We start from the raw sequence: 11,827 nt of genomic DNA, 5'->3' as shown, positions 1-11,827 counted from the left end.
CCATTCGGACGTATAATGGCAGCTTTGCGATGATGAGCTTCGGGCACAAGGAAGCTGAAGTCCAGGGCTGGAACCCGAGCTTCCGGATCCAAGGTCAAGTGTTCCACCGCATTGGCAGCTTGCTCCCGCCTGAAGAGGGCCAGCCAAAGTTCTTACAGGTCTACTTCCTGGGCTCACATGCCAAGGAGCTGGTTGCCAGGAACCACAGCGGCCTCAAACCACACATCCTTGAGATGCTCACAAAGTGGTTTCACGAGAATAACCACAAAGTGGTTTCCGTGACCTCAAGACTGCAAGAGATGTAATTGCAGAAGGAGGCAACTCTGAAGAACGCCAGATCATCATCAGAGAGAGAACAAGCGACTGCAAGGAGAGCACACATGCCGCTACAACACCCAGTCTGGTCCAGAAGTCGCCATCCTAATGGACAATGAGCCAACAGAACCCAGAGACATTGTCCTCAGACTTTGCGATGGGGCATCAGTGAGCTGATGGGGCATCAGTGATGCGATGGGGCATCTTATGATGCACTCCAGTATCCCATAGTGTTCCCATATGGAACAAATGACTACAGCATCCATCTGGTGGTCAGGACTGAAACTGGACTGGATGGACGAAAACTCACACAGCTGCAGTACTTCAGCTACCACATCATGGTGAGAGAGGGCAACCACATACTGCAGATGCGATGACTCTTTCAGAGGTTTCTGGTTGATGTCTACTGCAAGATCAAGACAGAGCGACTGGGCTTTATCCGCCCGGAGCAAAAAAGACTTGCTTGCTGATAACTACGACAACCTCTGTGACAGCCTCATGAGCACCGATGACGAATGCTGACAACGACAAAGAAATGTGAAATATGTCCAAATTAAATGTGATATATATATATTAAGCACCACAATTTACCCCTTTCTTATTCCTATTTTTTTCCCTGGGCAACGCCGGGTACTCCAGCTAGTCAATAATAAAGTTAGATATATTTTACTCAGAATCTGAAAGACTTATGAATGCATATAAACAAAGACATTGGCATGAAATTGAGCCTACCCGATCTGCAAAGATGAGTGAGCATGTGCCAGCACTCATTGGGCCAGAAATTCTATTGCGAGGAGAGAAAACAAAATATCTTGTGAGAATTGTTTCAGGATTCCCTGGTGATGGTCTGGCCACAAAGGTATGAGTACAAAGCCTGCCCACTAATGATAACACACTGCACACTTTCATGGCCACTTAATGATACTGACTCCCACACGTTCATCCACTAATCCTGGTGGATTCCAGAGATGGTAACATTACACTCTGAAAACACTCAAGCCATTAGTTGATACAAGGTAGACCATTCATTACCAGTTCTGGTTTAAAATTTAATCTCACCGTAGTTTAGAGAACATGAGTTATGGATACTGTGACATCAAACAATCCAGGAGGTTGCACAATCTGGGAATGAAACTTCTAGTACTGCATGCAACTACTTCATTAATGTTCTCAATTATTTCCACCTTCTTGTGGGGTCAACCAAGGGGGAAATTTGGCCCAACTCTCTCACGAAATGGCTGGCCAGTACTGATACTTCTGCACCATCCTATCAAACATAGGAATGCAGCTTAGTTCTGATAAATGCTCAGCATTATTCGAGTGGTGTAAAGATCAGCGTTTATCTTTTAAATGTAACATCCTTTCAATATTTCTGGGCTGAAAGGAGGTCAAACATATAATCAATACTTAATTATGTTGTGTTTAGCCTCATTTTCTGTTCTGTCATTTGTATATTTTTATTGTGTTGTGTGGTATATGAACATTGCTCTGGATGGGATCGTGACTAAAACTCAATCCAATTTGCACATCTAATTTCCAATGTTCAATTATGCGGTAAATATGGATGATATAAATGACATGTAGACATGTATTTTGAAAGAACATGCTTTTAATATATTTTTATTGACATAACTTGCAGAAGCTTCAGAGATGACGTATTGTGAACATAGTTACAAAGACAAAGAAAAATGTTCATCTATTTTGGTTGATCCACCTAATTCTCGAGGAAGTACAGTCACAAATGTGCAAAAGCATCAACTGTATTTCTGTTCCATGCACATATTCATGCATTGAGACCAAATGTTCCAAATACGACACTTTCAAAATGACGGATGAATGTGAAACGAGATATTTTGCTCATGCCCTGTGTGTGTGTTTACACTGACTCGGTTCTGCTCGCCGGGCACTTTTAACTTGCCGTTGTGAGCACAAAATCTGTAACTCAAAGTCTTTTCAACATAATTTTCAGCATTTTGAGAAAGAGTGGCAATTTCGTAATGATTAACCATAATTTTTGTGTTCCTTAATTAAAATCGTACTCACAGAAATATCGGAAATACAAGAAATATCTGTGGATGAGAGGAGTCGGGTTTTTTTTTTTTTGTATACCTTGGTCGAGGCTCGTATGAGAGCTAACACACAACTCACAGCAAGGAGGCATGAGACAAGAGGGGCGGGAGTGGAAGGGACAAAACAGTGGGGAACAGACACATTAGGTGAACTGTGGAAGGGAGAGGGATGGGGATGGGACGGGGAACATGGCGAAGAGAAGATGGACATTTCAGGGACTTTCAGGAAGGAAAGCAGGAGAAATGAAGGAAGTGGGCTTGGGTGGATTATCGGGGGTAGAAAAGATCGAGGATTTGGATGGGGGAAGATAAGAGGTGGTGGTGACCAGCTGTTTTGAAAGCCTGGAGGGAAGAATGGGAAAGAATAGAGTGAGGAAGTTTATTCCAAAGGCGGGAAAAAGAGGAATGAAAGAGTGAAGATGAGCAGTGATTCGTGATTTTGGTAGTTTTACCAGAAGGGGGTTGTTGGCGGACCTTGAGCGCCCTGTGGAAATGTGGTGGGGACAAATCGCAGAGAGAGCAGGGGGGCAAGGCTGGAGAGGAGTCGGTAGAAGACAGAAAGACCACCGACCAACCTGCGGTGATTGAGTGAGAGGCCCAAAGACTCAGCTTCATTGCGGGAGATGCCGATGATCTTAAATGCCCTGGTTTCGACAGCGTAAAGCCGAGAAAGGTGGGAGGCAGGAGCACCAGCCCAGAGGGGAGAGCAGTACTCCATCAGGCTACGGACAAAAGCTTTGTAAGTGGTCAGGAGCTCAAGAGGGCCGAGGAAGGACTTAGCACGACGGAGGATTCCCAGTCGGCGACTGGCTTTTGAGGCGAGGTTGGAAATGTGACTTTCCCAGGAAAGGTCATGGCAGATAGTGAGACCTAGAAGCTTGAAAGAAAAGACTTCTTCCAGAGGATTGTTGAGAAAGTGGAAGGGGGGTTTTATAAACAGTCCTTTCGAAGATACATAGTGAGAGTGTGAGATTTGTCTGGATTGAAAGACATGTTCCACGTGTTGGACCAGTTTGTGATTTTATCCAGATCTGCAGTGAGCGAAGAAGCTGCTTCTTGCCGGTCTGAGGGATGACAGATGGTAGGCAGAGGGTGGAGTCGTCGGCAAAGAGAAATAGAGGATTTTCCAGAGAGTCCGAGAGATCATTGATGAAAACCAGAAAAAGAACAGGGCCCAGAACGCTACCTTGAGGAACTCCAGCCTGCACAGGAAGAGTGGATGAAAGAACTCCATTTAGGGCCACACGTTGACTGCGACAGGAGAGGAAGTCTGCGAGCCATGAGTGGAGATGGCCTTGAATACCATGGGAAGAGAGTTTGGTGAGTAGGGCAGGGTGCCAGACTGTGTCAAAAGCACGTGATATGTCCAGGGATACGGCTCGGATTTCCTGTCTGGCATTGAGGACCTCCATCCATTGATGGGAGAGCAGAAGCAGCATATCCAGGGTAGAGTGACCTGGTCTGAAACCAAATTGATGATTGGAAATCAAGCCATTGGAGAAGAGGAAGGATTTCATATCTGAGGCGATGATGGATTCCATCACCTTGCTGATGATTGGGAGAAGGCTGATTGGTCTGTAGTTATAGAGATCTGTTTTTGCACCTTTTTTATGCAGGGCAGTGATGTTAGCAGATTTCCAAGCAGATGGCAGATGACCTTGGGCAAATGAGAGGGTGAATAGAACAGAGAGAGGGTGAGCAAGAGCAGAAGAGCAGGCTTTGAGGACACGTGGGCTGATGCCGTCTGGACCGGTTGCAGAATCTGACTCGAGGTTTGAGAGCAAGCTCTCCACCTTGTCAGGAGAAAAGGATACAGAGTCCAGGGACAGTTGGGTGCGACTGGGTAAAGTGGGTAGAGATAGTGATGGGTTTAGGACACAAGATTTAGCTGCAAACACCGAGTTTAGACATTCAGCTTTATCACGTGTGGAATCAGCAGTGCGGCCATTTGAGGTAAGGGAGGGGATGGAGGGGGAACATACACCAGAAACAGATTTGATTAAACGCCACCAGGATTTTGAGGAGGGAGAGGGTTTGTACCATTTCCTGTTAGTACATTATTCTCGCAGCGGCCGTGGTTATAACACACATACACACACAAACAGACACTTCTCCTTTCATCAATAGATGCAAAAATCTAGGATAATTTCTCTTGTTGCCCCAGAATCAAACAAACAATACATATCTATAATGGCAGTCACAGCACACACAATTCCCACTCCCTCCCCACTCCCCATCCTCCGAAACATGATTAATAATAAATATCATAAATTTAAACTTGCCCTGTGCATTGACAAGTGACAGACATGACCTTGCCATCGGTGTTAAGAAGCACGAAGGTTTGGTTAGAACATGCCCATTTACGAACCTTTGGCCTTTGACGGGCCCACATGGTTTGGAGGTTTTTGCCATACTGACTGAATGATAACTTTTTGGGCGAGTTGATCAGAAAGTTCCCCAAATCTTTCGTGGTGCAGAGGCAGACCCCTTTCTTGCAGGTACATTTCCAAGTATTTTCTGCTTCTTAAAAAGCTTGGTGAGCTGTATCATACTGCAGTTCTTATCTGGCGCATGATACACGTCCACAGCCACCTTGATTGACGTCGCCAAAAGGGGATTCTGCGCATGCGTGCCAAACATTCTGGAGTGGATTACGTCATTTCCAAAGTCGTGTAATATTGGAAATGTCCTTTGTAAGATCATCCACTCCTTGTGGAGACTAATTTGACATGGGACAAATTAAGGGACTGGAAGGATAGCTTCGAGGAATGAGCACTTGCCTTTGAGCTGCCGAGCCTGAGTTCGAATCTTGGCCCAGCTATAAACTGCCCCCCTGGGGCTTCACATGCAGAGCGAGGCATCAGTTTGTGAGCCATCCTTCAGATAGGCATTAATTCAGAGGATCCATCTGCCAGCATTGGTCGTTGGTGGATGGTAAAAAAATCTCTTGTATTTTAGTGAAGAGTAGGCAATTTATCATTGACACCCTGAACAAATTACAAATTCCTGCCACCTTCAATCGGACATCAGGCCTGGCCAACAGATTCTTGAAAGACTTGGGCCAAAAAGTTCCCTTGCAAACCTCACAAGAAGGCACGAATAAATATTAGGACATACGGAAAATATGTGTACCATCAACCAGACAATGAGACCACAAGGCCATCTTGCACGAGGAGTTTGATCATGACCTTTATCAGTAAGAAACAAGTGAATATCCAATAGTATTTGAAATGTGAATAAATAGGATTCATATTCACCTAGAGTGAACGAATTCCACGTGCAGAAATTACCAATGGGGAGTAAGGATGATCTTTTTAAACCTTTTCGGCCCAGAGTGCATCACGAAGCAAATCAAATCTTAAATATCATTATGCTTTGAAACATTTAGATTGCAAAGTGCAAGCACTGCCCAACAGATCGAAGCCTCCAAATAATCCTGCAGTATGATAAAACTTTGAAGCAGACTAAAGTGTCTGTGAACCTTTGTCTTAGCAAACACCGACCACCGATCATTACCACTAAAGCTTGTTCCAGGTGACTAAAAGAGGACATTTGGACCATGTCAAAGCACTTTGAAGAAGATATATCTCAAAATCAGGAAAGTGTGACGCTCATACACTTAGCATTTGGTCGAATGCTTAAAGAATAGTTTCTTGCTTTGTTGCCTGATTTCCACGCTCCTTGCTCAACTCGTGAACCCGGACTTGGAAAGTGTAGCGAGAAGGTCAAACACCTCTCAACATGAGCTGAGGGAGGTCTTCGTCTTGCATTGGAATATGAAAACGGCTCGTTTGTGTTTTTTTAATGATCGTACGTTTTGCAAGCCTGGTGTTGACTTAAGATCTTCGGGTCTTGAGTTCAAGCCCCTGACAGACTGTTGAATTAACACCAGATGGGTTGACTCTGTCTGTCATCCTTCTGAGATCGGCAAAATGAGTGCCAGCTTGCTGGTATCTTGTGTCGGAGTGGCTACCCATCCAGGATTGTGCCCAATAGCCAAGGGGACTGCTTAGGCAGCACCAACGCTCTGCACAGAGTATGGTTCCAATGGATGGATGGGTTGACTCAGCCTGTCATCCTTCAGAGGTTGGAAAAATGAGTACCAGCATGCTGGTAATAGGGGCACTGCATCAGCAGCACAGCTGTTCCCACAGAAAATGATGCAGCCAAGCAGCGACAGGCTGCAATTTTATACACTTTGCTTTAAAATTGAGCCAGAGAAGGTGTTTGTCACGCCAGCTCATGTACATAATGGAGTTGTTGCTCGCAACCAAACAAAATAAAAATTTTGAAGCAATGGTTGCTCAAACTCTATAGTGGGTGACAGATTTTATACATTTGGCTACCCATTCCACAAGAATGACTGTAAGCGGATTAACAATATCTGTTAATTGAGGGCGAAGTTGGATCAATGTCAGCCACAATCACGGAGATTAGCAACACCTCCTTGCCTCCATAAACGCTTCTTGCAGCTTCATTACACCACCATTATAAACATAATTTGCAGGAAGTCTCCCAGATTGGTAAATATTGTAAAACTGTTTCTGTTTGCATTGCCTTCCTGTTCCCATGTTATGCAGCAATTGCCAGTACAAAGACTATGTGAGCTTGAGCCCTTGAGTGGAGGAGCGTGAGGGGGTGAGGGTGTAGAGAATGTAAAAGCACTTCTTGCTTGAACATATAATCCATCATTTGTTCTTGTTCCACATCCTCAGGTTGGAATTTCACTGTCACATATGGTATCTCCAGGTGTATCAAGGAAATGAAAAGGTCCATGGTACTGTGTTTCATTCCCTGAAACTCACAAGAGACATTTGGATATAGAGGAATTCATGCAATCCCCGGTGCATTTTGGAGGCAACATATGATGACGAATAAGCCAGGATGTTTGGATTAATAAGCAATTTGGTATAAAAATATAGGATGAGATTTTATGCAGAATCATAGTCACGTTACTCGAGCTTAAGAAAGCCTATTGAGTATTCAAATGGTGAAACCAAACCCAAAAGGAAGGCACAGCCCCCTCCCTAGGCAGGCACCACACTCCTGTACGTACATGCATACAGACATACATACAAACATACATACATACATACATACATACATACATACATAGGGAGCATGCGCCACAGCGCGTCACTGCGTCCATGTTCCACCGGTACTCCAGAGGCCTCTGTGTGGCCATCCTCCAGGCAGATGCTTGGCCCATCCCCATCTCTTGGGGATAAGGGCACCTACCCGAAAGGACTGACTCATGTCGTCTGGTGGACGACACCACAGCACCATCCCAACACACACCACTACAGTGTGTTTTGCAGGGGGAAGTGTTTTTATGGTGGCCGGAGTGCAAATCCTCTCACCAACCTCTGAGAAAAGGTAACCCACTGCAGGAGGACATCAGCCGATGCAGTTGGCACCAGATATGGAGAGCCATTGGCTCATAAGGAGCTCCTCTGCCCTTTGACAGGATTTGTTTTTCATCCTGCAGGGTGTCCATATCCATACACCCTCCTCATCAGCAGGACCTGGTGTGGGACACATGTTTGGTCACCTACACTCGACTATGAACAGGTTAGTACAGGTTTTACATGATACCTGTAGCAAGTCACAGATCTGATCTGGCCTGACAATTTGGGTTGGGTGCCACCATATCGGTCAGGCCACTGTATACCATCAATCGTGGTGCAGTGCAGAGCACCCGTCCTCAAGAAATCCCCCATCCTCAAGCAATCCCCCGTCCTCAAGCAATCCTCCGTCCTCAAGCAATCCCCCGTCCTCAAGCAATCCCAAGTCCTCAAGACATCCCCGTCCTCAAGCAATCCCCTGTCCTCAAGCAATCCCCCGTCCTCAAGCAATCCCAAGTCCTCAAGCAATCCCCCGTCCTCAAGCCTCCAAGTAGCCATATTGCAGGCGTGTACAATGACGCCCAGCATAATGGACCCAAGTTATTGTTTTTAAGCAGTCGGTAGTTGTACGAATGTGTTTATTGAAATTTTCCGATTTCGACAAACGTCATGATGATCAAGTTGACATGCCGATTTCAATAATCCCACTTGTACAACCCCCGACTGCTTAAAAACAAAGGTGATGCTTCCTGGTTGTGATTGGTGGGTGAAACACAATGTGTCCAATGTGGCAATGGCACTGGTGGGTTTCAAATACGATCTGGTCTCACCAATCCCAGGTAGAGGTATCTCATTAACCAGACATATAGCCTGGTGTTGGCTTAGTGGTTAGGGTGGCTGGCTTGGGATTTTAGGGTCCAGAATTTGAGCCCTGTTTTTACACTGAATTAACACCAAGTGGGGTTGACTCAGCTTGTCATCCTTCTGAGGTTGGCGAAATGAGTACCAATATACTGGTGCCGGGGTACAGCATCAGAGGCATAGTTGCACCCCAACAAAAATGATAGCTACCTGGCAACCAGGCTGTCATATGCAAGAAGAAGAAGAAGAAGATTAACCAGACGATAATAATAAATGTCAGTGTGTGTCAGTCTGTCCGTCCGTCTTCTCCATAACTCAAAACGATGAAACCGAGCGGGCCCAAACTTTGCATGCATACGAAGGGAACTCCAAGGTTGTGCATGAATGAAAATTGGGTGTTTGAGTTAATTAAAATACCCCTTTTGAAGATAATTAACGGCCATATATAATTATTCTTTAGCAGGCGTCATCCTTGGTCAGCCCCTGAGACAGCCCTCTGTCAGCTTGCTGGCATCTTAATTCGCCATTTTGTTTGGCCTGTTCAACAATGCCTTGATTTGGAACAGGCCGCAACGGTTTCTTAACGATAAAACACTCAAGTTCTTTTATTCACTTTTCTCAGTCATATCATTGAATGCCTGATCTTCATACCTATGAATCCCCAGATACATCATGATGCTTATAAATGCCCAGAGACGTCAGTGTTCATGCTTTATTTAATTTCCGCACATGCAATAATCTCTACAATCTCTTAATCTAAGCCAAATTTCAAAACTTAAACTGCAGAATTGACTTTTTACAGCAGTTCCCATTTATAAAAAAAAGTGTTCATTTGTCTAATTCGCACATTGTTTGACACTTTGGGCATCTCTGGTGGTATTTAATATGATCAGACGGCGAATGTTAATCCCTTGCCAAACCGGCTGTTTCTTATCAACCGTTTCATTGGAGTGCTTGCTTGAGTGCTTTGGCAACTTGGTGAGCGCTCTATAAGCTGCTTGGATGTTCGTTTCCAAGTCATGGTGACACCACAAAAGTACTCGCACTGTCCCTCTGCACTGTCCCTCTGTACTGTCCCTCTGCTAAATACAATGAAAAATACTTGGAACGACGTAAAAAGTTCAGGCCCCACATGCCTGTGTTGTGTTCCGCAGTGTCGTGCGGTGCCAAGCCTGCCTTTCCTTATTACAGATGGATGGAAGGAAGGATGGATGGAAGGGATCGATGGATGGAAGGGATCGATGGATGGACCAAACCGATGTTTGTAAGCCATGGCGAGACAGTAAATGCTGGTGTAAGTGACTTTGTTTTTTCATCACAGCTGTTGTCGTTTTTTGAAAATAAAATTACAAATTGACATTCAAGGCAATGTTAGATGATAATGCAAATGAAGTACATATATAAAGGTATGTTTCGTTGTCTCAGTTAAATCTGACAAAAGTTTAAAATGTAACCTTCACCTCAGAGTGGTCATGCTGATCGACCACCACCCAGGGATGCTCAGAGATACACACCCTGGTGGAGTACTTTAGAGGTTATTAGGGGAGAGTTGTTTCACAAACCTAAACTCATTGCAGATGCTGCAGGGAATGTAATGGCAGATGAAGGAACAGCAGGTGGAAGCTCATCCATTCATTCATTCATTCATCATTTTTTCCTTACAACTCGTGTTCACTCTGTGAAATTGGAGTATCGTGTGCATGAACAGCTATGGAACTTACTGAGAATCCACTTTCCATCCACCTGTCCCTTCCCTCCCTCCATCCATCCATCCCTTCCCTCCATCCCATGCATCCATTCCCTCCATTCCATCCTTCCCTTCATCCATCCATCCATCCCCCCCCCCATCCCTTTCGTTGTCCTCGCTCCCCCACTCCTTCCTCTCTCTCCTCCCTCTCTGACCCCTCTTCCAAATTTCATGAAGTGATAAACAATGGGTGGTTGTGATAAATTCCCACAGATGGTGGTAATGGCACATGTGGGTTGTGTTGTGGTTTGGAGGTGGTTGCATTGTGCTGTGAAGTTTGTGTTGTGTGTTGAGCCTGGAGTGTGCGGATTGGGTGGATGGTCACTTTTTTGGTGGTCGGGACTGTTGCTGGGTTCGATTCCACGGTTTGAATTTTGGGATTCATCTCAGGTTGAGAGATTCTGGGGCTTATCATATTTTAGTTGTAAAACGTGTGCTGAAATTAAATAAAAGAACAAAACACTGGCATTTCCGGGCGTGTATAAACATTGCAGCTGATGCGTGATGTGCTCCAAGGTATTCTGGCCTGAGCCGGGTTTCAGGATTTGGACTGCAGGGTTGGGCTTGGCAGCAGGTCCGGCTGCTGGAGGGGTTTTTGTTTGTTCAGTTCACGCGTACTTTCGCCCTTCAGGTGGTGTGTGATCTCCTCAGAGAGATCCGGATCCATAGCTGGTAAACAACGTGGTCGCTACAGGTGAAGTCACACACCTCAAGGGAAGCCCATGTTATAATTTCTTTAAAACTGGTACATATGTGCTGTTTGAAAGTGATGGGTGGTTTTGCTTTCCTGTTTGAAGGTGCTGTTTTTAACGTACCCCATATTGTTCAATCCTGTACTAATGCCGGCAAACGGGACCACCCCACCTCTGCTTTTCCCCTAAAGTCCCCCTCCCAAATGCAAGTCAAATCAACCCCCCTCCCCACTTCCCTTCAAGTCCCACAACCAAATGCAAGTTCAGAACATCACCTTCCTCTCCCCACTTACCCTTCCTTGCATCCATTATCTCCTGGAGTATATAACGATGTGTAGTTGTTGTGTGTTATGTGCCATTGCCTTGGGGGTCTCGGCTCCCAGAACCATTAACACATATATATATATATATATATATATATATATATATATATATATATATATATATATATATATATATATATATATATATATATATATATATATATATATATATATATATATATATATATATATATATATATATATATATATATATATATATATATATATATATATATATATATATATATATATATATATATATATATATATATATATATATATATATATATATATATATATATATATATATATATATATATATATATATATATATATATATATATATATATATGTATATATATATGTATATGTATATATATATATATGTATATGTATATATATATGTATATATATATATATATGTATATATATATATATATATATATATATATATATATATATATATGTATGTATG

General features: G+C 43.8%; 1 protein-coding gene across 1 annotated transcript in view; it reads left to right on the top strand.

The window, feature by feature from the left end:
• The window catches only part of LOC147015284 (uncharacterized), a 444,530-nt gene that overhangs the window by 347,130 nt on the left and 85,573 nt on the right, over nt 1-11,827 (top strand). Inside the window, exons 5-6 of the mRNA XM_085849894.1 lie at nt 9,782-9,884; nt 10,969-11,031. The gene's annotated coding sequence lies outside the window, so the exon portion shown is untranslated. The remainder of the gene's footprint in view (nt 1-9,781; nt 9,885-10,968; nt 11,032-11,827) is intronic.

This window comes from Eptatretus burgeri, chromosome 12, assembly GCF_056783735.1.
Source record: "Eptatretus burgeri isolate ZD-2024b chromosome 12, Ebu_testis_v1, whole genome shotgun sequence".
NCBI lineage: Eukaryota > Metazoa > Chordata > Myxini > Myxiniformes > Myxinidae > Eptatretus > Eptatretus burgeri.
This window is presented reverse-complemented; position numbering and strand designations above follow the sequence as displayed.